The 27,523-nt window shown below is 36.4% G+C and overlaps 1 long non-coding RNA gene across 1 annotated transcript; it reads right to left on the bottom strand.

The window, feature by feature from the left end:
- Positions 1-576: 576 nt before the first annotated feature.
- On the bottom strand, positions 577-25,131 carry LOC114025164. Its single transcript, XR_003567003.1, has 4 exons — positions 25,025-25,131; positions 22,791-22,904; positions 14,006-14,056; positions 577-751 (listed from the first exon to the last, which is right to left on the bottom strand). It is a non-coding gene; the product is annotated as an uncharacterized LOC114025164 (long non-coding RNA).
- Between the last annotated feature and the right edge of the window lie 2,392 nt (positions 25,132-27,523).

Raw genomic sequence — 27,523 nt, 5'->3', positions numbered from 1 at the left:
GATCAAATTGTCTCTAGTAAATAAATTGAAGTTTTTTGGCCTTTTTGACTTTTCCAGGTTTTTTTTTTTTTTAATGTCAGGAACTGAAAACAGAATAAAATACTGAAAATATTCTAATGGATAATATAATAAGAAGCATGAATGGGTTAACGAGAAGAAATATATCATTTGCTTGATGATGAAGAATTCCTGCAGGGAATTTATTTGCCTTTTTTCCAGCTCGGGTCTAATGAGATGGAAGAAAGGGATACTGGGTTTAGAAATCTTTCCCCTCCATGACCTAAAAGTGAGAAGAAATCAAAAGACATCGTAGAAAAAATAACACAACTTTGAATGTTACATATTGAATGTATAATATACTTAAAAAGAAAAGAGAATTATAGTTTTTTACACAATTTTCTGTTCTACATATGGACATATTAATTTTATTGAGTATTTTTTTAAATTCAGAATTTTATTTAAAAGCTAAAGGAAAGGGAAAAAAAGGGAAAAAGAAAGGGATCCTCATGTCATAAATTGCACCATGCTTCTGGATTTCCCTAGCTTGCTGTCTTTGCTATTTTCTTGCTGCCTTCTTTCTTTGGCTTTTACTATCACTCCTTTATGTCTGCAGTTTTTGAAGCTTCCTCCTGGAGTTGGCACCATTTTTCTCCTTTCAGAACTGACTGAGCAGTACTATCGCTTTCAGGTTGGACTTCAGTCTGCTCCTTTTTAGAGCATTGTCTCTCATTTACTGCACTGGAGATTTCACCTATCCATTACAAATGAGGAGAAGGAAGAAGAGAAATGGTTACTAGGTGTGGTGAGAATCAGATTTTGATAATAATTCAGGCTGTGTAAAATTCTTTGTTATTCAATCATTCATTCATGTCAGACATCTTGTGACCCCATTTGGGATTTTCCTGCCAAAGATACTGATGTGGTTTTCCATTTCTTTCTCAAGTGGATCTAGTGGATGCATTCTGTCAAGCAATCAGAGATTAATAGACTTGCCCAAGGTCACACATCTAGGAAGTGTCTGAGGCTGGATTTAACTCAGTTCTTCCTGACTCCAGTCCCAGTACTCTATCCACTGAGTTACCAGCTGCCTAAAATTGTCACTTAGGACAATGAACTCCTTCATAGCACTGGGGTTACATTAGGATCTGTTTACACTTACAAGAAGTTGTTCAAGATGGGAATTCTAGTATAGAGCTGCTGTGTTATCTAATATTTTAGCATATGATTCAATATCTTGAGCTACATCAGTTACCAAATATGATATTTGATGTCTAATAACTAGACACTACTTCCACATGGTAGCATGTTTAGCGTAAGGGAGAAAGAATAAGATATCTAAGCCTTTTCCCTGAAGAAACTTAAAATTCTCTTGCAAAGGCAAGACAGCACACTTGAAACAATTACAGAATGAAAAAGCATGTGACTGGGTGCTAACTTGTGTGGTACAGAGAGTTCATGACATGGGGTCCACAGAACCTCAAGAGGTCTGTTATTATATATAGCATAATTATTGAATTTTATGTATTTATCATATTATATATAATTATATATATATAAAACTAATCACAAATATACACACAAATACACACACGCACACATATATATCCATAATTATGCCAGTAATATTTTAGAAACATTGATAAAATCAAATGATTTCAAAGAATCAAATGATGAAAATACTCTCATGGAAATTGGGATAGTCAGAAGCATGAAAGAGCTAAATAGAAGAAAGGTATCATTTGCTTGACTATACAGATTTCTCATAAGAGTTTGGTTTTTCTTATTATTTATAGTAGGTATCAGGTGGTCTTTGAACTTGAATGGAAAAAAACAAACTATTGCATCTTTATGTTCACTAATCTCCAATTAAAGTTTAGCAATTCTTTCAATCATGAATATAGACAAAAACATTCTTCTGGAAAGGGATCCATAGGCTTTACCAGACATTCAAAAAGATCCATGATACAAATAAAAAGGTTTAGAACCCTTCCTTTAAGTGCTATAGCAGATTAAAGAAGGAAGAGTTCCAGGTAGATCAGAGTTGTGAAGGAAGAGGAGACACGAAAATCTGGATTTGGAATGAATTTTCTTCATTAATTGTGGACATGACTATGGAATATTTTCCTCTAATATTTGTTTCAAAGGCATGCATGTATGTTTTCCAGCATGAGCAGAACTATCAAATTTCAGTAGAATGTACACTCTTTAAGGACAAGAACAACGAATTGTCTCTCTTTTGCATTTGTGACCCTACTGCCGACATATTCCTTAAACAAAGAAGTCACTTAATAAATGCCTGCTGGATGATTGATTATTTGTTTGATTACCTGAACTAGCTGTGAATGTTCTACAAAAAAACAAACAAATGAATGAGGGAAACCAAGGTGAATAAATGTTTCCTTCTTATTTATTCTTGACTGCCTAGATGGAAGGACAGTCAACCATGTGCTCTATATAAGTTAACAAAAACTATCCGGCAAATTTTGCCTTTGAGGAAAAATTTTGCCTGTAATATAACACATTACAATTCACAAAGTGCTTTGCATGCATTTTTCTTATCTGATATTATTCCCATTTTGACAGTGACAAAAATAAATTTAGAAAAGATAAGGCCCAGGGTCAGAAAGCTAGTAATTGGCAGAGTCAGAAATTGAATCAATGTGTTTTGGGGTATAAATCCAATGGTATTTCCATTGTACAATATCTTATAGATTCTAGTGTTTACATAAAATTCAAACTCCCTAATCATTTATTAGCTCAAAAGCATTCCTCCAATTTATACTTGCTAGTCCAGTCTTTCAGAGGATAATTAGTGAAAATTTCCAACATTCTTTGGGGTCACAGTCTTAAACTAAAGGTCTCAAGCTTACACCCACATATTTATGTTTCAGTAATGATTGACAAGAGACAATTATTTCAATGCAAAGACATTTGATTAATTAGTCTAGTAATAAGATTTACAATAGGACATTCTCCCTCAAAAATTAGGGAGTACCATGCCTAAAATATAGACAACAGTGGGGAAAGTAGGGGATCAAATATAGAGTTCATGTATAATGACCATGAGTCATGAATCATGATGGCTAACTCCCCATTTGAATCAAATCTCTTTGATAATAAGGACTGTTTAGCTTTTATCTTTGCATTTCCAGTTTCTGGCACTTATTAGATATTTAATAACATTTTATTGTTTGATTAATTACTTAGACTTTTGATAAAAGTTATTGTTATAAAACATATATGTATATATTTTGTGCATATCCATTTCTATCTTTCTATCTATCTATCTATCTTTATTTAAACCTACAACCTTACCCTCTGACGTAAACTTAAATAGTTGAGGGATACTACAATTTTAATTTAAAAATAATAATAAAAGCAGTTTCAGTTCTTTCTTTCTTTCTTTCTTTCTTTCTTTCTTTCTTTCTTTTTTTATTTAAGTTTTTATATGAGATAATTGGGGTTAAGTGACTTTCCCAGGGTTACACAGCTAGTGAGTATCATGTGTCTGATGTCGGATATGAACTCAGGCCAAGGCCAGTACTCTACCCCTTGCACCACCTACCTGTCCCTCAGGTCTTTCTTGATTGCTACTTGGATGCCAATGATATACTTTTTCCAAGTAAAACAAAAGAAATAATACTAAACCCTATATCTCTTCATGAGCCAAGTTTGAGAATGAAAAACTTGATCAGAGGGCTATCCGTGAACAGCCTGAGGTGAATCCTCTATTCAAGACATCGTGTAACATGTTTTTTCTTTGTCCACAAGAATTTATATTAATGCAATTACTTTGTGTGCCTGTGTGCTCAATACAGGGAATGAGCCATGTAGCCACAACAATGAAGGCCGATGGACTAGTCAAGGTCCACCTGATACCCACAAAATGTATAAAGTTCTAGAAGATGACATACACCAGGTTGGTTAGATCTTCTATAGAGAATCTATGGGAAAACATGCTCAAGAATTTTTCAAGATGAAAATGTTTGGATGGATTTTAGTCTCTTTGAAATAGGGACTACCCACCTTGATGACATCACACATATGTTGAAATAATGAAATAATCACTGAAGTATATAAAAACATACATGAAACACCAGATAAGTACAAGTTATATTATGACTAACTTAAAATGCTATACATTCCACAAAATGTGTTGAATTACTTTTTGTGATTTCATCGCAGTCAAAAAAATGAACTGAAGAACACATTTTCTATCAATTTGCTTCTTTCTCATTTGCGAAGAAGTGATGGTTTAACTTTTTCCTAATGTTAAAGATGATCTGGAATTCACCTTTGACAGATATTACATCTAAACCATGTGGAAACTAAAAGTGCTTCTTTAAATCAGATCTATTAATGGGGAAATGGCTCAAGATCTTGATAGTTGTTTACATCTGCATTTTCAAAGCTCTGAATAGCTTGAAATGTTTCCTTGATTTAAATTGATTTAAATCCATCCTAATTTAGAGCAGATTTGATTCTGCTCCCTACAGATGCTCCTAAAAACTTATTTTTTCCATTAAAATTTCCCTTCACAGTATGTAGATGAAGGTAGTTATGATGGTGTGTGGGATGGGCGGAGGAAGATCTATAAAATTATCCTATCCTCCCTTATTTGTAAGCAGAATGGATCGCTAAGATATAAGGACATGACAGGAACCAGAGCTAAAAAACCTTTACGATATTAGACAGATAGTTGGGCTGGTTCTGCTGAGCAGGAGAAAGAAGTCAAAATCCTGAGCTGCTCCTTTACAAAGGCATGGAGAAAGATTGGGAGCTAATGAAAAGGTCACAAAGTGAGAACTATCAAGTGCTCTTCTTGATTCCTTTGGGACTGGATAGTGCCTTTGTATCACTTGGGAAAAGTGGAAAGAAAAAGAGAACTCTTCTCTCCAACATTAAATAGCTTTTTACTTAAATGGACAACTTGGATATCCTTTGATGGTGTTTAAATTATGTAATCACCCTAAAGTACTTCAGGAACAAGAACCTGGAAAATATTTTATTAGTTTTTTTTCTAATCACAAGCATACATTTGTAGGTATATTATTCTAGGGATGGTGGAGAGGGAGGATTCAGGAGGACAGCAGAAAGGGAGTTGATAAAGTAGTAGGGATGAGTCAAAACATTGGGAGTGGGTGAAAAAAATACAAGGGGGACAGCTAGGTGGTGCAGTGGATAGGCTCAGTGGAGTCAGGAGGACCTGAGTTAAAATCTGGCCTCGGACACATAACACTTACTAGCTGTATGACCCTGGGCAAGTCACTTAGCCCTATTGCCTAGCCAAAAAAAAAAAAGATAAAAGAGAGATGGTATTGTGGAAAATATGGGAAGACATGTATGAAAGAGGCATAAGTGAGATTAGAATTTTAGTGAAAGATTTGCAAATGAATAAATGAATGAAAAGGTATTAAGTATTCACAATGTGGAAACACTGCTAAATAACGGAGGTTGAAATATAAGAGCAAGACAGTCCTGCCCTCAAGAACCTTACACTCTACTAGAGAACACAATATACATAGGGAAGTGGTGGTAATGGAGAAGTCCTTAGGTTTGGGAAGTAGCCAAACCAAATATAAGACGTTGGAAAGTAAAGAAAATGAAGAGGCAGGATAAAAATTAAGGGATGAAAAGCTGGAAAGGAGGACAAGGGGAGATGAAGAAGGATACAGTTAATACAACCTTTAGGAAATAGAGCACTGAGCTATAAATCAGGGAAATTGTGGTAACGTCTTGGCACGGTCATTGATTCACTGTGTGAATGGAGGAAAATTATTTAAACACTCTGGACCTCAGTTGCTTCATCTTCAAAGTAGACAGTATAATATAGACAGTATAATACCTTTTCCTCCTTACTTTACTGAAATGTACAGTATGAAGAAATCAGATAATAAATAGGATAGCATTTTGAGAAAAAATCGTTTCAGAAACTCTAAGTGTCATTCTAGCTAGTTATGACTTTTCTAGTTTTCTCCCTGCTGATGAGCAGACTGTGTCCCTAGACTTTATTAGATACCACAACCAATCCCCATGACCTGATTTAAGCTCTTGCCAAGTGAGCCCCATGCCAAGTGAAGCATTCTCCAGCCATTACTATACTCTTACATCCATCTTATTCACGTTTTCTTTTTAAAAATATTTCTACTTGATGCTGTAGGCATCTATTTCACAATCTTAATTCCAATTTGCCTCACCCTTAGGTGGGAGTCTCTCCTGCTGATTTTGCAAAAGTCCAACTTTTCTTATTTGCAACTAGATTGAAAAGAGTTCTGAGACAGACAGTTTAGGCAAAGAAAGTGACTTCCCACTGGGGAAAACTTAGCACAGCTTCTAATCACCTATACCACCAAAGGAAAGCTTCCCACAAACTCGTGTGGCAGAAATTCTGCATGAGGATTGGGAAGTTACCAGCTGATATCTCTCCAGAAATGATTCATAGGGTATAGATACCATGGAACTAATTTTTTCCTATTTCCTCACCGCTGGAAGAATTATTCTGAATGTGTTGCTTTCTTTGAACACAATGGGAGACATGGTCAGCCATGCTTGACAAGTTGTGAAAGCTGGAAAAAAATCTGCCCTCAACAAATTAAGAACTCATCATTTATTTTTAACAGACACACAAGAGAAATAGAAGTTGTCATTCTTCCTAGTCCCCAGTCAAACTAGGTACTAATCAATCAGTGAATCAACAAAACAATTATTAGGGGGACAGTTTTAAGTGTTAAAGATATAAAAGGCAAAAAAGAAGTAGTCCCTGCTTTTAAGAATTTCAAAATCTAATGGGAAAGACAATATGTAAACAGTTATGTATAAAAGATACCTGCATATAGAAGGTAAATTGGGAATAGTCTCAGAAGGCAGGCACTAAGATTAAAGGAGGACTGGGAAAGACTTTTTTTTTTTTTTTTGCGGAAGGTGAGATTTCAGCTGAGACTTGAAGGAAGCCAAGAAGGCTAGGAGGCAGAGATGAGGAGGGAGAAAGTTCTAGACATGGGGAAAAGCCAGGAAAAATACTCAGAGTTAGGAGATGAAGTTTCTTATTCAAGGAATAAAAAGACATGTTACTGCATCTTATAGTACGTAGAAGGGAGTAAGGTATAAGAAAACAGGAAATATGGGAAGGAGCTAGATTATGAAGAGCTTTAGAAGACAAAAAGAAGGTTTTATATTTGATCCAGGAGGTAATAGGGAACCACTGGAGTGGTTACATGGTCAGACATGCACTTTATGAAGATCAATTTGACAGTTGGACAATGGATTAGAATGGGAGAGTTGAGGTAGGGAAATCAAGCAATAGCCTAGTCATAAGGTGATATAGAAGGCCTGAACCATCATAGTGGCAGTGTCAGAGAACAGAATGGATCATATGCAAGAGATGTTGTTGTTGTTGTTGTTGTTGTTGTTGTTGCTGATTAGTGATATCTAACATTTATACAGTGCCTACTATGTGTCCAGCACTGTGTTCAGCACTTAACATATATTATATCATTTGATCCTCACAACTACCTTAGGAGATAGATGCTATTATTATCACTATTTCATATGTGAAGAAACTGAGGCAAACAGAGGTTAAATGACTGTTCTAGGTCACATCGTGTGTGTAGCCAGATTTAATCAGATCTTTCTGAATCTAGGCCCAGTGCTCTATACACTCTACCTAGCTCCTCCAATGTTAGTAACATAGAAATGACAGGACTTGACAACTTAATTGGATAAGGGGGATGAGAGAAAATGAGGACTTTAATATGACACCTAAGATGTGAAGTTGAGTGATTAAGAGGATGGTGATAACCTTGGCAGTGATAAAGAAGTTTAGAAGAAGGGAGAATTTGGGGTTAAAAATAATGATTTCAGTTTTAGGGATGCTGAATTTAAGACAGTGAAGACATTCAATTCAAGATCTCTGATAGCCTAAAATAGTATAGAGAAGAGAAGAGGGTACAAGACAGAGTTTTGGAGGACACTGATTGTCAGCAGGCATGACCTGGATAAAGATCAGTCAGATAGGTAAAAGGAGAATCAGGATTGAGTAGTGTCATAAGAACCCAGAGAAGAGATTATTTTTTAAAAAAGGAAGGAATCAACAGTGTTAAAGGTTACAGAGAGGTTCAGACAGATGAAGATTAAGAAAAGGTCATTAGACTTGGTAATTAAGTGATCATTAGTAATTTTGGACAAAACAGTTTTGGTTGAATGATGAGGCTGCAAACAAGACTGCAAAGAGTAAGAAGAGAATGAGAGGACAGGAAATGGAAGAGCTTATTGCAGATGTAAATATCAAAGGATTTTAGCCAAAAAAAGGAGAAGAGATATGGGATGGTAGTGGAATTGGATAGATTAAGTAAGGGTTTTTTGAGAATGGGGGAGACATGGTCATGTTTGGAGGCAGTAGGAAGGGGTGTGCTGGAGCCAGCTCTAATCTGCTTTCGAGAGTATGTTGTGAAATTGTGAGCATTTGTACCTCAGAAATGAGGGCTTGATTTATTATTTTGTTGACTGCCTAGACTAAAGAAAGTGATGGAGAAAACGTTAATAATGCATGTTAAACTTAAAAGTGTGTGTATGTGCATTTTTATTTTTTCAGAGAGCTCTTTTGTTAAACCAGCACAGTCACGTACTGCTCTATAGATACTGCTCAAGCTCAGCAAGAATGCAGGAGAAGGTTTGGGAAATACTGTGATCATCCACCAGACTGGAGGCCTGGTGACTGTAGGGTAATAATAACAACAATAATAATAGTAACTAACGTTTATATAGGACTTTAATGTTTGCAAAATGCTTTACATCCATTATGCCGTTTGAAACTTACAACACTCCTGGCAATAGGGAAGCAGTTAGTAGAAAGAGATTAATTAAAGATTAGTAAGAGAGCAGGGTTGATTAAAAATGCAATCTACTTGGAAGAGATAGGGTGGATGGGGATCAATTGTGCATGTAAAAGGGTTTATCTTGGTAAGAAAGATTACTTCTTCATAGGAAATATCAGTGAAGGGGGATATAGGTGTAAAAGATATCTGAGTGATGTGAGATGAAGAACGGGGGACAAGAGGGATCTCTTTGTGAAGGCTTCTTTTTTCCAATGAAATATGAGGCCAGGTTTTCAAAGATGGGAAGAAGTGGAGTTATGGGAAGTTTGAGGAGGGATAAAAAAGGGGCTAGTGAAATGATCAGAAAGATTTAAAAGACTTGCCTTGTTGCAGTGAGAGACCAGTTGAGATTTTCTATAACAGAAATTTGTAGTAGACTAGGTAGTACAATTTCAATATTTTTATAGCTTTTTTTTTAGCAGCATATGAGAAGCAAAGGCAATAAATGGCGGTATTAATCAAAGGCTACAGTTTGGCAGGGCAAGATCTTTGAAAGAATAAAAGGGTAAAGAACTAGAGAAAAGAGGAGAGTAGAGAATTGAACTCATCCATCAAGAGGTCAAGATGGAGAAGAGAGGAAAATATTGCCAGTAAAGAAGTGATGATTTAGGAAAGAATTTAAGATTAGAGGGATTAGACATCACAGTGAGCACAAAAAACAGAGTTTGGAGTTGTGAGGTAGAATGGGAAATGGAGCAACAGTAGATAAAGGAATTTCAAAATTCATAAACATGGAAGTAGAGCATGTGTTGATGATGGCAATATCCAGGGCAGAACCATTTCTGTGTGTGGTTTAACAATCTCTGTGTATAGTTTTATGTGTGGAAGTAGGTTATAGGGAGTGAGTGAATCAAGACATTTGGAGATTAGAGTGTTTGAGATAATAACAATATGTATTTTGAAGTTCTCTAATGTGAGGCAGGAGTTGGGGAAGAGAGATTGTGAGCCTGGTCCTGAAGTCATTGAGGAAGGAAGAGGAGTGTTTTGGAGGTCTAAAAGCAACAGACACTAGAATTGTAACTGGGACATAAATATAAACTGTGTGAACTTCTAAGGAGGAGAGGATGCTGAGGGATAGTGATAGAAGAGCCTGGAAATAGCAATGAGGAGCAAGGAGTATTCTACATCCCCCACCACGAAGAGTGAGTCAGGGGGAATGAATAAAAGTGCAATCAGTGCTGGAAAGGGCAGCCAGAAAAGTTATGTCATCAGGAGGGAGCCAAGTCTTTGTGAATGCGAGAAGATGGAGAAAGCAAGAAAGAAATAAATGATCAAAGCTAGCTTCTTATTCATGGGGCAAGCATTTCTGAGAGAACTAGAAAAGTTAGGTAACTTTAGAGTTGGGTATTGGGGGTGGATGGGTTGGGCCAAGGGGCATGAGAATATGGGATTGGCCAGTGATATGGGGAATGGTATTTGAACAATGGTCACAAAGAGGTTCAGAATAATTAGGATGGGGTAGTTATGATAGAATTGGAGTGTCATGTGCAAAGAACAGTAAATAGGACAATGTGGCCAGATTATAGAATATGAAAGGGAATGAAAAGTAAGAAGCTCAGAACAATTAAAAAAAAAGCCATAATGTGAAGAGATTTAAATGCCAAAGAAAGGACTTATATTTGATCTTGGAGGTAATAGGGAGCCACTGGAGTTTTTTGAGTAAGAGCTTGCCTGGTGAGACCTACACATTTGGAAAATCATTTTGACAGTTATGTGGAGGAGACTTGAATCCAGGAAAATAATTAATAGATCAAGAAATCAATTAGAAGGTTATTATGATAATCCAGATATAAGATGATGAGGACCTGAATTAGCATAGTGGCTTGTGAATAGAAATAGGACTATATATGAGATAAACAAGAAGATTATACAACTGAAGGATATATGGTATTAGTGAGAATTAGTTACAAACCTGAATGTCCGGGAGGATAGTGGTGCCTTCTGTAGGTGATGAAAAAGATAGGGTCTTGAGTAAGGAAGACCTTCCTAAGTTCAAATCTAGCCTCAGAGTATTACTGGTCTTATGATCTTGGGCAAGCCAATTAACTTCTGCTTCAGTTTTCTGAATTGTAAAGTGGAGATATGGCAAGTAGGTGGCACAGTGGATCAAGTACGAAGCCTACAGTCAAGAAGACTGATCTTCATAAGTTCAAATCTGGCCTCAGACACTAGCTGTGTGACCTTGGCAAGTCATTTAACTTTGTTTGCCTCAGTTTCCTCATCTGTCAAGTGAGCTGGAGAAGAAAATGGCAAACCACACCAGTATCTTTGCCAAGAAAACTTCAAATGGAGTCATGAAGAGTCAGACATGACTGAAATGACTGAACAACAACAAAAAAGTGGGGATGATAATAGTTCTTACCTGTCATGGTCATAGTAAGCATCAAATGATACAATATTTATAAAATATTTAAGCACAATGCCTGGCACATAGTAGATGTTTAATAAATACTTGGTTTTTTGTTTTCCTTCCTATAGTAATAGAGAAGGTCAGAAGAGGGTTAGATTTGGGTAAAGATAATGTATATTCCTTTAAACATGTCAAGTTTTTGTCTTTGAATGGGCCACACTGTATTATGAAAGAGGCTGAAAACAGCTTCAAAAGTTATGGATTTGGATAATTAGATTCCAGAGTGTGGAGCAGGACAATATATCTGAAGCCTAGTGCACATTGGAGTGGCATGTCTGCCAAACTAATGTACTAATGTAATAGGGTTTTAATAATGTAACTAATAGGGTAATACCTGTAAATGTAATAGGGTGATAATGTAACCAATATAATAGGGTTTCCTAGGGTCTTCCGGAAGGTTCTAGTTTCTCTGTGAGAAGTTAAAATTTGTATTTTAGGTTGAGAATGGGAAGGGACTTCAGGGGTCCTGTTGTCCAATCCCATTATTTTAGAGGTGAGGAAACTGAAACCAAAAAGATTAAGCATTCGAGTGATTTGTCAGGGCTAAGTCCTGAAATAAGAACCTTTGACTCTTGAGTCCGACATTTTTCCCACATCACCTGCCATCCGTATTTTAGAATGTTTTTGAACAATATACCTGGAGTCAGAAAGACCTGAGTTCAAAGCTGGCCTCAGACGATTACTAGCTTCGTGACTCTGGGCAAGTCATTTAACCCTGCTGTTTGCCTTAGTTGTCTCATCTGTAAAATGAACTAGAGAAGGAAATGGTAAGCCACTATTGTCAAAGATTTTTCATTGACAAGAAAACCTCAAATGGGATCATGAAGAGTTGGATACGACTGAAATGATTGAGCATTGAGCATTAGACTATGGGGCTTCTGAGGCCCCTTCCAGCTCTCAATTAGCAATCAGTTCTTTTCTTCTATTTAATGCTGTATTCATTCATCCATTCAATATTTATTTGTTTATTTATTCATTCATTCATTTATTTGTGGAGAGGCAATCGGGGTAAGTGACTTGCCCAGGGTCACACAGCTAGTGAGTGTTATGTGTCTGAGGCCAGATTTGAACTAAGGTCTTCCTGATTCCAGGGCTATCCACTGCACCACCTAGCTGTCCCTCAATAAATATTTATTAAATATGTAGAGCATTGGGCTAGGCTTAGAGAAGATACAAAGTTCAGATAAGATATGGTCATTCATCTCACAGCATTATATACTAGAAAAAAAACCTCTACACAATATATGGTAAAAAGAAACATAGGGACTTGAGGATATGACAGTTTAGAGCCAGGGGGAGGAAACCTGTGGCCTCAAGGCCATGTGTGACCTTCTAGATCCTTGGGTGCAGCCTTTTGACTGAGTCCAAGTTTTACAGAACAAATCCCTTTTATTAAAGGGATTTGTTCTGTGAAGTTTGGATTCAGTCAAATGGCAGCACTTGAGGACCTAGAGGGCCACATGTGGCCTCAACGCTGCAGGTTCCCCACCCCAGACTAATCAACTCATTTTAGGTCCCATGCACTACTTCATTCCCGCTAATTCTGAGCAGAGAGAGAGAGGGATGGGCGTTTCACAGGGTGGCTGTGAGGATAAAATGAGATAAAATGCAAAACTTGAAGAACAATACAAATATCACCCCATTATTTGCCAGATAGTGTAGTGAACAGCATGGAAGTACAAAAAGATGATGTGAGTTTAAATTTTGCCTCAGGCATTTAGACAGTTATTATAGGTATGAAGGTAGGCAACTCAAATGATCTCTCCTGGCCACTGTTTCCTCATCTGTAAAATAGGAACTGATTGCTCATAAATGATTAACAAAAAGGGGGGGGGAGTTTGAAAAAAATGGGCTTGAGATTCAAAACTACTTTCCTCTATGCTGTCAGCAGTGGAATGAATATTGAGAGGAAAGAGCATTGCTTTGCAGGCTAAGGACCATGGTTTAAATCTCAGCTCTACCAGCTTTGTTACTTTGAGCGAGTCCCAAATCTCTTTTAGCCTCAGTTTCTCATCTGTAAAATGAGGAAGTTGATCAAGTGGCCTCTAGTGTCCATTCTAGCTATAAAGTCATGATGATCCTATCTTATGCCCTCTGGGTCATAGATCTTGGTTCTGATTCTCTGGAACCTTTGGCAAGTCACTGAACATCTCTGGGTCCCAGCTTCATTATCATTAAAATAAGGGGGTTAACCCTTGGAGGGTCAGTCAGGATTGGGCCTTGCCTATTTGCATTATCTTCTCAGAATCACACTCACAAACTGGGGGACATGCTGTGAGTAGGAAGTCCTTCCTGGAAGGAGACTGAAGCCATCCTTTGATATATAAATTCTTTCGTATTAGAACTGGCAGAAAGGGGGCCACTTCAAACTTGAGTAACTCATTCTGAGATAAAAACAAAAATCCCCTCTGAAAGAAAAATATATGTAGGGGTTAGACTAAATGGCTTTTAAAGTTCCCCTGGCTCTAGCTCCTATGACCTATATAGTGGTTTAATTGTTTCACTTACAATTCTAAAAAATGGACAAGGCGTGAGTATTATTATCTATTTTACGGATCAGTTCTATGAGACTCAGAGAGGGTTAGTTAATGTCAGAGTTAGGCCTCAAACCTAAGTCTTCTAATTCCAAGACCTATGTGTCTTTTCCCCCACTTCCTATTACAACATTCTGAAACACTAAGTATTACAATAGTCAAGCTGTAAAGGATAGGGTTGATCCTACCTGAAAGAATGAATTGACCCAACTTCTTGTGATTCAGTTTAATTGAGGACCCTGTTTAAGAAAAACAAAACAAAATCTTGAGAATGGTATTACTGTGTCTTTAGTACTCATAAATGTGCATGTATGGATTATGGCACATACAAAAGAACAGATCACTTAGTTATCACTTAGACATTCTGGATTCAACTAGACATATTTAGAAATATATTATAAAATGCCAGGTATGAGTTAGGTAATGTACAAGTGTATATGTCATAAAGTTAGAAACAGGCTCATTCTAGGCAATTACTAGCCTAAGAAAAATGGTCAGGAAAAAAAATGAACATAGGAAGAAGATGAGAATATCCTTAGGGAAATATTTCAAGTTATTTGTTCCAATTTCAAACCCTCTTGAAGTTTTCTGACCCTCTCCAATTAGTCCATTTTAATAAAAGGCAGGCACATTTGACCCTTCAACTATTCAAATGGCAAGTTTCAAAGCATCCCTTATGGCCAATGTACTTTCGTAAATGCTTTCCACTAGCAAAGGTTAATGGCTTTTGTTCATGCCAGTGAATACATTATGACCACCAACACAGAAGCTCAAGAACATGGCATCAAGTTTTGCACAATTTCAGGAAGATGAAAGTCACCCCTTAAAGTTACTGACAATTTGGCCAATCTGGATGAAATTAAAGAAAGTGGATATGCAATGCTGGTCATTCAACCCCAGGGAATACTTTCTATTCCTCTTCAGTGTGATTTCACCCTTCTGCCTTCAGCTCCTGTTGGTCAGGAGGTACAGGAGAGACAACGAAAATCCAGAGAGAAATGACCACTCCTAGAGTCCCAGGGGAATATTCTGGTGTGCGTGTGGGTCCTTCCTGAATAGCTGGAGGTGGTTAGCAGGGCCTGAGAAAATTAATGTTAGTTAATTTCACCTGGTGATGTTGGGTGGCACAAGAGATTACTGAAAGATCATTCCCAAGACTAGGGCAGAGAGTTAAAGAAAAACAAAATAAGGACATAATGAAACCGTAGTAGATTTTATAAATATTGAGGATTCAGAATGGCATTTTAGTGCTAATGCTCTTGCTAATACTAGGAATAATAATAATAATAGTGTGTGGATTCAGGGAGGGGGAAGAAAGAATATGGAATATGTCTGTACCATTCAAGAAATACTCATTGCAAATTTTCCTATGCGGGTTAAAAAACAAAACAAAACAACCTGCTTTCTTACAATCAGCATTAAAAACAAATGTCCTTTTAACTTTTGCTAATATTTCAGAGCCTGAACTGTGAAGCAAATATCAATATAATAATGGGGGGGAAGCATGCTCTATAATAAATACCATTTCCTCCTGTTGGCTGGAAATAGAAGAGTTACATTCTAATTGGGGATCCGATTACACAATCACTCCAAATTTAGTTTGCTTTGAAAAATGCATACTGTGTACACTCTACAGAGGCAATTGCTTCTCCAAAAAAAAAAAAATATGTTCCACCTCTTCTAAAGCCTCTGGTTAAATTTTTATCTAAGCCATCAGATTTAGCAATTTGTAACTGATCTAATCTCTCCACCAAATCCTTGCTCATTGAAATTGCATCCAACAGCTCCACACTATAAACCTTTCAATTCACATAAAACTGAATGACAGCTTAGGTTTCTTTTTTTTCTTTTTGCCATTTTCATGATCTCTTACTGTTCCTCCTTTAAAAAAAAAAAACACCACAACAACAAAGCTAAAAAAAAAAAATCATTTTCAGATATATTTAACCATCATGCATTATGAATCATTTCAGCCACCACCAGTTATCATATTATGAAATAGATAATCATGGGCAATTAACATTCTAAGAGCATAATGAATCGCATTAACATCATCAGTCATCAAAATGAGACTTTAAGTAATCCCAATGTTCTTTTGTTTGATTTATATGAAGAAAATAAGGCTCCCAGATAACTGTTATCATAAGCTCTGTTTCACTATTAGGCCCTAACTGGGAGATAAACAACCACACAAATATCTATTAAGTAAGCTTCTTTGGGCTTGAGTTAATTTGTTTGGAAATAAATACTCAATTCCACAACCTCCTTAAGTATTAATGGTTTTAACTAATTGAATTTTGGGATCAAGAAGACCAAAGAGTCTAGCACTGAGTCACATCTCATCACATAGAATTAGAACTGGAAGGAAGGTCAAAGACCATTTAGTCCAGTCTTCTCATTTTGCAGAGGAGGAGACTGAGGCGTAGGGGAGCTGTTACTTGCCTGAAGTTAGAGTTAGTTACCTGTCACATTGGATAGAGTACTGAAGTTAGAGTTGGAAAGTCCTGAGTTCAGCCCTATACACTACATACAATAGCTGTGTGACCCTGGGCTAGTCACTTGACCTCTGTCTGCCTTTGTTTCCTCAATTGCAAAATGGGGATAGTAATAGCACCTACCACCAATAAGGTGTTGTTTTTTTTTTTTTTTAAGGCAATTGAGGTTAAGTGACTTGCCCAGGATCACACAGCCAGTAAGTGTCAAGTGTTTGGTCTGAGGCTGGATTTGAACCCAGGTCCTCCTGACTTCCGGGTCGGTGCTCTATCCACTGCGCCACCTAGCTGCCCCCACCAATAACTGTTTTGAGGATAAAATGAGATAATATTGATAAAGCACTTTGTAAAACATTATATAAATGCCATGATGACAATGATGATGATTTGAATCTAAGTTCTTTGACTCCACGTCACTTGATCATAGATGTTGCCATCTCATACAACTGATTCATCTTTCCAGAGAGGAAATTGCTTTGGGAGTGCAGTCCAATTTTTCAAGCCTCTGGACTCAGATTTAATGCATTGCAGCATACTAGGTTCTCTTTTGGCATGAAAAAGTGAATGGGAGAACTTCTTAAGCACCCCAACATATCAGGTGAGAAAATAAAATTTTGGAGAAGCTAGACACTACCCCTCCCCTCGTCCTGAACTCATTCCTGGGAAAATAAGCAGCACTACTCTAATCTTGTCAATATCAGCCCAGCTCCCATCAGTCTCCCTTTTTTTTTATAATGCTTCATTTGTACATATCTGCCATACAAATGCAAAAGAACAGAGTGTTTGTATCTAAACAAAATTCTGGCTCCTTTTAAAGGGGAATTACAGATTTAGAAGTGGAAGGTACCATAAAGATCATCTAACCCAACCCCCTCATTTGATAGATGAGGAAGCTGAGTCCCCAAGAATAAAGTTGGCTCATCCAATGTCAGAGTTTGAACCCAGGTTCTCTGATGCTAGTATCAACAATCTTTCCAATGCATCACTATGACTCTCATATCATAATGCCTCTCTGACAGGCCTACTATGACTTCTAAAAGGAGGAACTATGGTAGGGACAATAGCAGGTTACAGGCTATATAAATGGCTCCTTTGGAAGTTCCACATATGTTTTATATTCTAAGATGATCCTAAGATTTAGACTGATGATGATGATCCTGATCAAAGAATCACACTTATATAGCACTTTAAGGATTGCAAAGTTCTTTACAAATATCTCAATTTATCCTTGCAATAGCCCTGGAAAGTAGGTGCCATTATTATTCTAATTTTACAGATGAAGAAACTGAAACAAACTGAGGTTAAGTGACTTAACCAGAATCACACAGCTAGGAAGTGTCTAAGGTGAGATTTAAACTCAGATCGTCTAGTCTAAGTCCTTCTTTTTATGGAAGAGGTGGCTGAGGACAGAAAGGCTTCTTCATTTGGCCATGGTCAAAAGAGTAACAAGAAGAAGAAGAAACTGGATTCGAATCCAAGCCTTCCAACCTCAGGTCCAGTCTTCTGCCAAGCACACCACATTTCTTTTTCCCAATATATTAAAACTACCATTTCTTCTGACCCACAAGCCTCCTGAAACCAAGACCAACATACTTCAGGTGTCAGCTTACATTCACTTGTGATCTATTTATTAAAATGTTATTGTTTTTCAGGGAGGCATTGTAGTTGGGGTGAATCAAAGCTATTCCCAGAAGTGTAAGCATGGATGGTTTTCATTAGGTACAGTTCTTTCCACCATTCAAAAACAGATCTAGCATGTGATTACCTAAGCAGTCCCATGATTTCCTGTTGAGAATTTAGACTGTGTGAACCATTTAAAAATCTAATGAGAATTGACTCAGCTGTTCTCATTTTTTGCCATTATTGAGAAATTCATTTGGGAGTGCCACATGAAAAAGAAATCCAGTAGAATCCATTGCTGAACACCCTCTGAGAGGATTAAGATGAGCCCCACCCACTCTTGATTTCACTCTCACCCTCACCCTTACCCTCTACTCCACCCTTGGCTGGGCAACAACACACCTGCTCAACCATTTCTGCTTTTCTAAAGGTGGCTGAATTACTCTATCTTGTGATATTGCTACATCTGATTAGCATGCAATTAGAACATTCTGGTTTTAGGGGTTTGTAAAGAATTCAAAGGCTTTACTAATGCAGAAAGGAAAAACTACCAAAATTACTCTAGGGACCTGCTTGGAAAGTGGTTGGGAGGGAGGGAGATATTCAATATAGGTTTTCTAAACACACTCCTGGTTGGATTGTGAGGATCAAATCAGATAACAAATGTAAAGCATTTACTATAGTGCCTGGTGTAAAGTAAAGGCTATACAAATGTTGGTTATTATTAGTTATTAACTTGCAGAGCTTTTGTGAAGATCAAATGAGGGATTTAGAAAATGCTTAGCACAATGCCCAGTACATAGTAGGTGCTTAGTGAATGTTTGCTTCCTTTGTTTTCACTTGTGTTACTTGTTTCACAGTGTAGTCTAACATGTCATAAAATGCTTATCGTTATCATTATTATTATTTTTGACAAGCCTGTTACTTTATTGGTATAGGGAACTCCTAGTAAGGAAGTCATTTTACCAATGCAGAATGGCAACTGTTGCAACTTGTAGTTTCAAAGAATTGTCTTGGACATTGAAAGATTGAATGACTTGCCCAATATCACATGACCAGTATGTGTCAATGATAACCGGTATGTGTCAACGACAAGTTAAACCTGATTCAACTTCCAGATTCCAAGGTGTTTTCTCTGTCTGCTTCTCCATGCTGCCACTCGTAATGAGAACAACAACCACTATGCCAGCTAATGTTATTATTTGGTCTTTGTTCTCCTCATTTTATATATTCAATGGCGTTCAACTAGAAATTATCCCGGAAGACTTCACTACCTTGCTATTATTCTTTTATGTTTCTCTGTTGCAAATAATAAAATGATTGGAAAATAAGCTCAACCTCTGCAGGTTTACAAGAAGTATTTTTTGGACAATCCCAGATGGAGATAAGAGAATAGGGATGGCATGTACTTTTTCCTATTCCCATGTGGTTTTGATTTCTTCAATTAGGTCTTTATATTCTAAGAGCTTTTTAAAATTTTTACATAGTTTGGGGATTTGGTACGGTGACATCCTTTAAAAACATTGTTCTTTTATGAGTCTGTGTTTTATGTAGGTCATTATGGTTGGTAGCTTTGTCTGTGATGAAGCTACAGTGCAAGTAAAGTGTATCTGCTGAATTCTTTCAAGATATTTTGGGGTTTGTATTTGTAGCTCTGTAAATTGTCATCTGTTTATGAAGGATAGTGATCTTTTGATGTATAATTTTAGTCAGTTGATTGTGGATTTCTAGATATTTAAGGAAATATTACATTTTTTTCAACCTGAAGTGGTATGTCGAACAGTGTCTTACAAAATGTGAAGTCCGGGATTCTTAAGGACAACCTTCTGGTGATTTCTGATAGCCATGACCTGGTTCTGTATTGCTACCATAAATGCCTCCATTTCTATAAGTAAACCTGCCAATTGTTTGAAGCATCTTTGTCTACGTATTGTTGGTTGGGTTCCTGTAGATATTGCTCATCAAAGGCCTTTTGGCTTCCTTCTTGGATCCTAGCTGTTTCATAGACTCAGTCCAGTATTAAGACAATGTTAGTTAATTGGTTATTATTGTTGTCAGCTGTTGTTCCCCAAAGTATATTGTTCTTGAATTGTCATCCTGGAATATTAATCCCAAAGCAATTCATCCATTTTCTATATTTTAAAATACAATAAGAGATATTGAAATAATAACAATTTTTGTAAAGTGGAAATGTTGCATTATGGACAATATGAACTCTGTTTTTTCATATACATTAAAAAAGGGAGGCAGTATCATGTTACCTTAAATAACTCATTTCTCTTCTATGTACGTCAATTTTCTCATTTGTAAAATGAGGGAGTTGAACTAGATGGCCTAAAAGGATCCTTCCATCAGCAAATCTAATAATATCCTCTGCTTTTTAAAAATTATCCTGCTGGCACTTCTTTACACATGAAAATTCTAACCTACATCTATTCTTGTAGCTAGATCTAACCTAGTATTAGGTTTCTCTTCTATGAACTTCTGAAGTGTTTTCCTCATTTTCACAAAGAATAAATTGAGTATTTCATGTTTTCATAGCCTGGGAACAAATAACATTTTTGTACTCTGCTACCCTTGTCAGATATTCCTCATCTAAACATTGTGTTTCTTTTCAAGATACCTTGTAAGAGACCAGCAATCCAAACTTTCCCAACCTAGCCCTATGAGACAGTCTTTCCTCTTACAATTCACAGTTTGCAAATTAATCAGATGGTTTGTCCCTTTGGAAATAACAATAACTTTCCGACATAACACTTCTGAGGCATTCCTTATATTTGAAGAGCCATGCAAAGCATTAACAAATTAATCAAATTAGATAACAATTTTATTATGAACTGAGCATTACAGTGAATCATTTGCTGGTGAATATCAAGATGGTATATGCATATGTGTCACTTTAGAAGTAATAATTATGGCTATGTGCGGTAAAGTATTTATTACCTTATCTAATTAATACACCTTTTGGCATGTCAGGGTTTGTGGGTAATTATAGTTTTCTATTGCGGTAATAATTTGTATGATTTATGAAGCCTATGAAGCGGCACGGGGAGCCAAAAAGCTGTCTGGAATAATTACAGTTAAGCAGTGTGATCAACAGGTAAGCTCAGCCAAAAGAACACAGCCCTGAGGATAAGGGCCTCAAACAAACAGAAGCAATCCAAGGTGTTCACTTCACAGCTTGCTTTTTCTCACCTGAAAAAATGGCCCACCCACTGTTCTTAGTTACACTAACAAAGAACTGATTGCTTAAGCAGTAAGTAGTGTCTAGCCCTTCCCCAGCCACTAGGGTGTCCAGGTGGAGGATTCAATACAAATAAATAAGAGAATCAATCATAAATAAATAAATTAATAAAAATACTGCTGGGAAGTCGCATGTAATATCTTTTAGGACAGGGAAAGTCCAAGTATAGATACAGATAATTTGTTTTTAAGAATATGCATTTGTTTGGAAGTTATCAAAAGCTCTTAGCTTACATTTAAATGACTTCTCCAGTTGAGGATCATGTCCTTTCTTTTCTACAGTTTTCCATTCTCAGAGGTCCTTAGTTTCCAGGATACGTTTAGAAACAGGCCACCCAGAAATAATGTCCCAATATCAGCAATTCACCAATTAAGTCTTGTTCATACCCAGGAGTTGACTTAATAAAAAAAAAATCAGATTGAGAAAAGTAGTCAAATTATTTCCTTGTTCTGCCTGCATTCTATGGTGTATTTTTTTTTTAAGCTAGGTAATAAGTAAACATTTTATGAGGTTGTTCTATAGTAGGTATGGCTTTTTCCTTAATAAGGTTATTTTGACTTTTTTGCTGGACACTCCATATTAATGCCCTTAGGTGTGTAATGTTTTAATTGGTGTTCAACACATACACTGCACTAAGATATCTTATCTTGTATGAAGAAGCAGTAGGTAAATTTCTGTGAACTGTGTTCTCAATATGTGGGAAGCTATTAAATTTGTTTTATTTTTCATTGGGAGACTAATATAATTATACTACCTGGTAGAGTTCTCAGCTACTATCTCAAAGTACAGCCAAACTATTTTGAAGAATAAAGAGGAACCCAAGGTTAAGTGACCCATATAGAACTACAGGGGGCCAACACTGGAAGAGCTTCCCCCCCAAAAAAATACATTTTATTGATGTTTTAGTCTTTATATCCCAGTCATTTCTTACCACATTCCCAACATTAAGTCCTCATTTGTTATAAGGAAAAATCATTAAGCAAAATATCAGACAAAGGGTACATTTGACAGTGTATGCAATATTTTATCCCTAATAATCCTCCACCTCTCTGTCATGATGGAGGGTCTCTTTCATAATTTTTTCATGGGGACCTTAACTGGAGTTTTAGTAACTCAGGGTTCTACTCCTTTATAGTGATCATTTCATTTATTCTGTTGAAGTCCTTGTGTATATTGCTTCTCTGGTTCTGCTTAATTAACTCTGCATCATTTCAAGTATATTGTATCACATTAATCTGAGTTCTACAGTCATCATTTCTTAACCATAAGATATTATACCATATTCACATACCATAGTTGTTTTTTTTTTTTTCTCAACTGTTTCTCAACAGATGGACCACCACTTTGTTTTTGGTTCTTTGCTACCACAAAGTTGCTGTTATGAATATTTTGATATACATATGATTTTTTCTTCTGTCTTTGAATTCATTAGAATCTATGACTAAAAGTAGAATCTTTATTTTAAAGGGTATGGACACTTAGTCACTTAGGGACCTCATGTTTGATTCAATACATTAAAATTAGGAATCAGGTTACTGTGATTGAAAAGACCCAATTAGACCTCTGATATAACCAATGCTTTTGTATGATGTGACTTTCCCATTTACACTGACAGACCTTTGTAAGAAATGGAAAGTTGAGACATGTATCTGGCACGTTCAACTGGATGGTTCATGTCTCCTGATGTAGATGTCAGCTTCTACTTCTTCTAAGCCTCTGATGACCTCAACCCTGTCAAAACAAGGAGAAGGCAATGGCGAGTGGCAATAATGAAAATAAGGGAGTTATCTGGGGGTGGGAGAATGGGGATGTTATCAGAGTACTAAAACAATGATTCTGAATAGGCCTTCCTTATTTCTGAGGATACAAAAGCTGACACTATATTAGCAAATTCTCCATTTGTCTTTTGAAATATTTTTAGTAAAAAAATTCCAAAGTTAGAAAGGACAGAAAAATAGCCTAGAAAATTCATAATAGCAAATAATAATTTCTTTTTCATCTGAACTTTGTTATTGCTTACTGGAGCATACATCTATAATACATACATATAGTATTTATAAAATAAGGTAACTAGTCATAATTTTCTCAAACAATTATGGGATGATGAAATGGAGAAACTACAGTTTTATTTTCCTTTTGTCTTGACTAAAATATGATACTGGGGGAAAAAAAGAAACTTCATTCATTTAAGTATGATACATTATTATTGTGTCCTATGCACTCCATTCCATTGAAATGTCTTTTTGGAATCAAAGAACTAAATGTCAAAGAAAGTCCCCAATGCTAAAAGTATAGAGCTCCTCCTGGGAGGTTATGATTTCAAATTTAACCCATCACCTTATTCAGCATATAAGGGAAAATGAACAGATAGTGTATATTACGTACATTTCAAAATGATAAAATTGTTTTAGTACTTAAAGCTCCATCATGGATTAAAAAGCTAATGGAGTAGTAAAACTGAAAAATAAGTCCCACAACCATATATATTTAATGCTCAAAATTATCACTCATCCAAATGGAAACAAAGACCATCTATCTAAAAACCTCTCTTTTTTCCCTCTAACACTTTCTTCCGTCATTCCTAGATATCATAAAACTCATTTTTTTAAAAAAATTCATTATTATAAATTTCTTGGTGAATTCCTTTTAAAAAATATCCAGTTGCCTTTTATTGATTTTTTTATCTAAAAGTTCTTTTATATGTATTTTAATTAAAGGTATGGTTTTAAAATATTTTGCAGATTTTTTTAAACAGATGCTTTCCTAACTCTATTATCTTGTAAAACATAAGGTTTTACATAAGAACATAAGAACATCATAAAAACATATATAAAAGGTTTTACATAAAAACATAAGAACATCATCTTTTGGTGCATTTAAATCACTTAAGTATTAAAGTTATTGGTATTTTCTCACAATATACTAAATTAATAATTTAATAATGATATTGATGATGATGATACCCAAAATTCACCTTGATATAGAACTTTAAGGAGAAAAGTCAACCACTGTCTTTATACTAGTGTGAAGTGAGTAGTACAGAAAAAGAAACTGAAGCTCAGAGAGATTAGGAAATTGGGTGATATTGTTAGGAAATAGAGAAGTTACAGTGTTCTCATTTATTTGTGTAGCTTTATTTTATTTTTCCTGATTTTCCTTGTTTATCCTCCACAAAAGAATTTTGCTGATATCTTATTATGATGTGGTGGTAGACCATTGATTGGCCTTCAAAGACCAGAGAAGCAGGAGTTCTGTCAAGTCTGTCAAGCAGGAAATTATTCAAAGAAGGACTCTTGTATGTCTGTCATTCAATGACCAACTCGGCTAAATTTAAAGATTCTCATCATGAGACTGATCACATGGTGAAGAAATTTTTAGTTGTGACAATTTAGAATTTGGCCCTGAGTTCTAATGCTGGCTCCCATTCACTGTGTGACAATTGGCAAGACACTTAATCAATCTGGGCCTCAATTTCTTTATCTGTAAAGGGAATATACAGGACTTGTTGACCTCTAAGGTTCCTTCTGGCCCTAAGGCCATGATTTTAGGATTTTATGATCCTAAGGCTTTGTAATAATGGGTGGTGAAATTGATACCACTCACCCAAACCTACAAAAATGAAAACACAGAACCTGAAATATTGATGTATAAGGCATAATTACCTTAAATGCTAATGTCACTTATAAATGGCTCTTTTCAGGGAAAATGAAAACATTGCATAGACAGTTCATGGACTTCAATCCCTTTGCTCTAGCCTGTGGTCATCACAGATGTACTGGCAAGAATTTTGTCATCTACCCTTTCCAGGAACAACCTTTCTTCATTGTAAAAAGGATTGAAGATGCACCAACCTTTGTTGTCTTCAATGATTCTGTTCACAGATGGTGGTAACAAACACATAAATCTTGGTTCACCTCATTGAGTTTCTTTGCATTCTGGCAGGGAATCATTCTCTGAAGTGTTGCCTCCTTGCCTCAGAGATGCAGAAAGTCTTGACATTAATTATCATCATTGCTCAGCTGTTTGGCAGAGCCAAAAACAAGGGGAAAAAAATGAACCACCTAAACTGGCTCTCAGCCATGTCGACAAAGCTATTTCGCAAGTGGGATGAATCACTGAGGCAGCATAGGAAAGGCTAATTCTCTAGGGGTACCCAGATTTTTTGTTTTCTTTATCAGCTGATTAGAGGTGAGGGGTCCCAGGCAGGTTGTGACCTGAGCACTTCCTGAAAAAAAATAGCCCAAATCCTACACACTGCGAATGTCTGGCTGGGCCCATGGCAGGTAGAGAAACATGTGGGTGATGTTTCTTGAGAGCTGATAGGAGATTAGAGCAACTTGGCTATCAACCCAGCTTAACTTTTTTCAGTTTACCAAGCCACTTCATCTCATTGCACATAAAAAGCACATGCACACAAAGATTTAGCTGAATGAATATTCCTATATACTTTGTTTTTGTAGTCTGTTGTTGGACTTGCTCCTGAAGGTGGCTTTACTCTCAGCTATTTTTATGTCTCTTTGCTTTTGTGCAAGGTAGTTTAGACTTAGACTGCAAGGCTACAAACTGACTTCAATCTTGGCTCTGTCACTAATTTCCTTTGTAACTTCAGGAAATCTTTTAACCTCTCTGATCCTCAATTTCCTCACTGCTATTATAATCACCTAACCATCACTACTACTGCTATTTCTAATCAGAACCCAGCAATTCCAATTTATTACCCATGTCATGGGAGGTGGGATTGAAAAGGGAAGATCAATGCAAAAATTAAAGAAAGTCAGCCAGTGATGTATAGCAGGTTCTCTCTGTTCTTGGCAGCGACTAGAGCAACTGTGAAGGCCTTGATCGAACCTTGATATGTTGGATAATAGAATCTAACTATACCACTAATTGGATCAGCACCCTGGTTAATATGAGGAAATTGTTTCTATAAATGTAAAGAAATAGGCAGAGCAGTGTAGTGTTGTAGTCTAACCCTTCTCAGAATCATTGTGATGGCCAGCTTGACATGAAACGTAGTAGAATGAATATCACTTTCATGTGCTGGCACCATAAGCAGGAAAGATACATCAGAATAAATTAGAACTATACATACCTCAACTGCCTTGGTGTAAATGGGGTTAACCACTAGAGTATACCAACCATGAATGTGTATGGAATAAAAGATGTGAATGCATTTATTATGTGTCCATCATGATGGAACAGAGACACGTAATAAATGCATTCATTTAATGACATTGTTAACACATATCCTTTATTAGCAAGGACTTAACAGTGTTTTTGCCATCGATAATCTCAGCTCTAAGCTACACAATAATGTACTGCAGATCAGGGCAGAGCCACATAAGAACTACATTCGTGAGCCCAGATTAGATAAAATAGGCACGGATATTGAAAAGTTATTTAAATCTGATGAGGGAGAAACTGAAAAACTCAAAGGCATTGAAAACACAAACTCCAGAAATGTTACCTAATAAAAATGAGTGGCAAAAATAATGCTAAAGTATTGAATGATTCTAAAAAGAAGATGGGCATATTCACATTGGAATGTTGAAAAGTCCTTTTTGAGTTTGACAGAATGAATGCAACTAATAGATCAAGTACATCAAAACAGAGCAATTAAAAATTCTGGTATCTATTATAACTATCATTAATTTATGCATTCTCCCACAATATTTACAAGAAGGTGTAAAAATATTTTAGGTCCTGCACACAGGGGTGCTATACTGTGACTATTGCTACAGGAAGACGCATATGAGGAAAGATAAAAGTCTTTTAAAAATTAATATTTTATTTTCTCCCAATTAAATGTGAAAAGAATTTTCAACATTCATTTTTAAAATTAAGTTCCAAATTCTCTCCCTCCCTCCCCACCCCACTCATTGAGAAAGCAAGCAATTTGATATAAGTTGTACATGTGTAATCATGTAAAACATTACCATATTAGTCAAGTTGTAAAAGTAAACAGAGACCAAAATGAAAAGAAAAATAAAGTGAAAAAAAAAAGTACGCGTCTTCTCCGCATTGAAATTCGGGGGGGGGGGGGCGGAGCCAAGACGGCAGAGTAAAAGCAGTGACTTGCTTGAGCAGTCCCCCAAACTTCTCCAAATATCTATTTAAAAAATGGCTCTAAACAAATTCTAAAGCAGCAAAACCCACAAAAAGACAGAGTGAAACAAATTTCCAGTCAAAGAGCCTGGATGGTTGATGAGAAAGGTATATCCCTCTGGGTGGGGAAGGAGCACAGTTTGGCATGGGCATGCAGGCCACAGCAAACCTGGAGCAGGCCTCAGAGGATTGAATTGCAGGCAGCTTTGGCAGTCTCCAGACTTCTCAACCTGTGAACGAAGAGA

Source organism: Vombatus ursinus, unplaced genomic scaffold (assembly GCF_900497805.2).
Source record: "Vombatus ursinus unplaced genomic scaffold, bare-nosed wombat genome assembly UNPS02014830.1, whole genome shotgun sequence".
Classification (NCBI taxonomy): Eukaryota; Metazoa; Chordata; class Mammalia; order Diprotodontia; family Vombatidae; genus Vombatus; species Vombatus ursinus.
The sequence above is the reverse complement of the archived record's forward strand: the minus strand, read 5'-3'. Positions and strand labels throughout refer to the sequence as shown.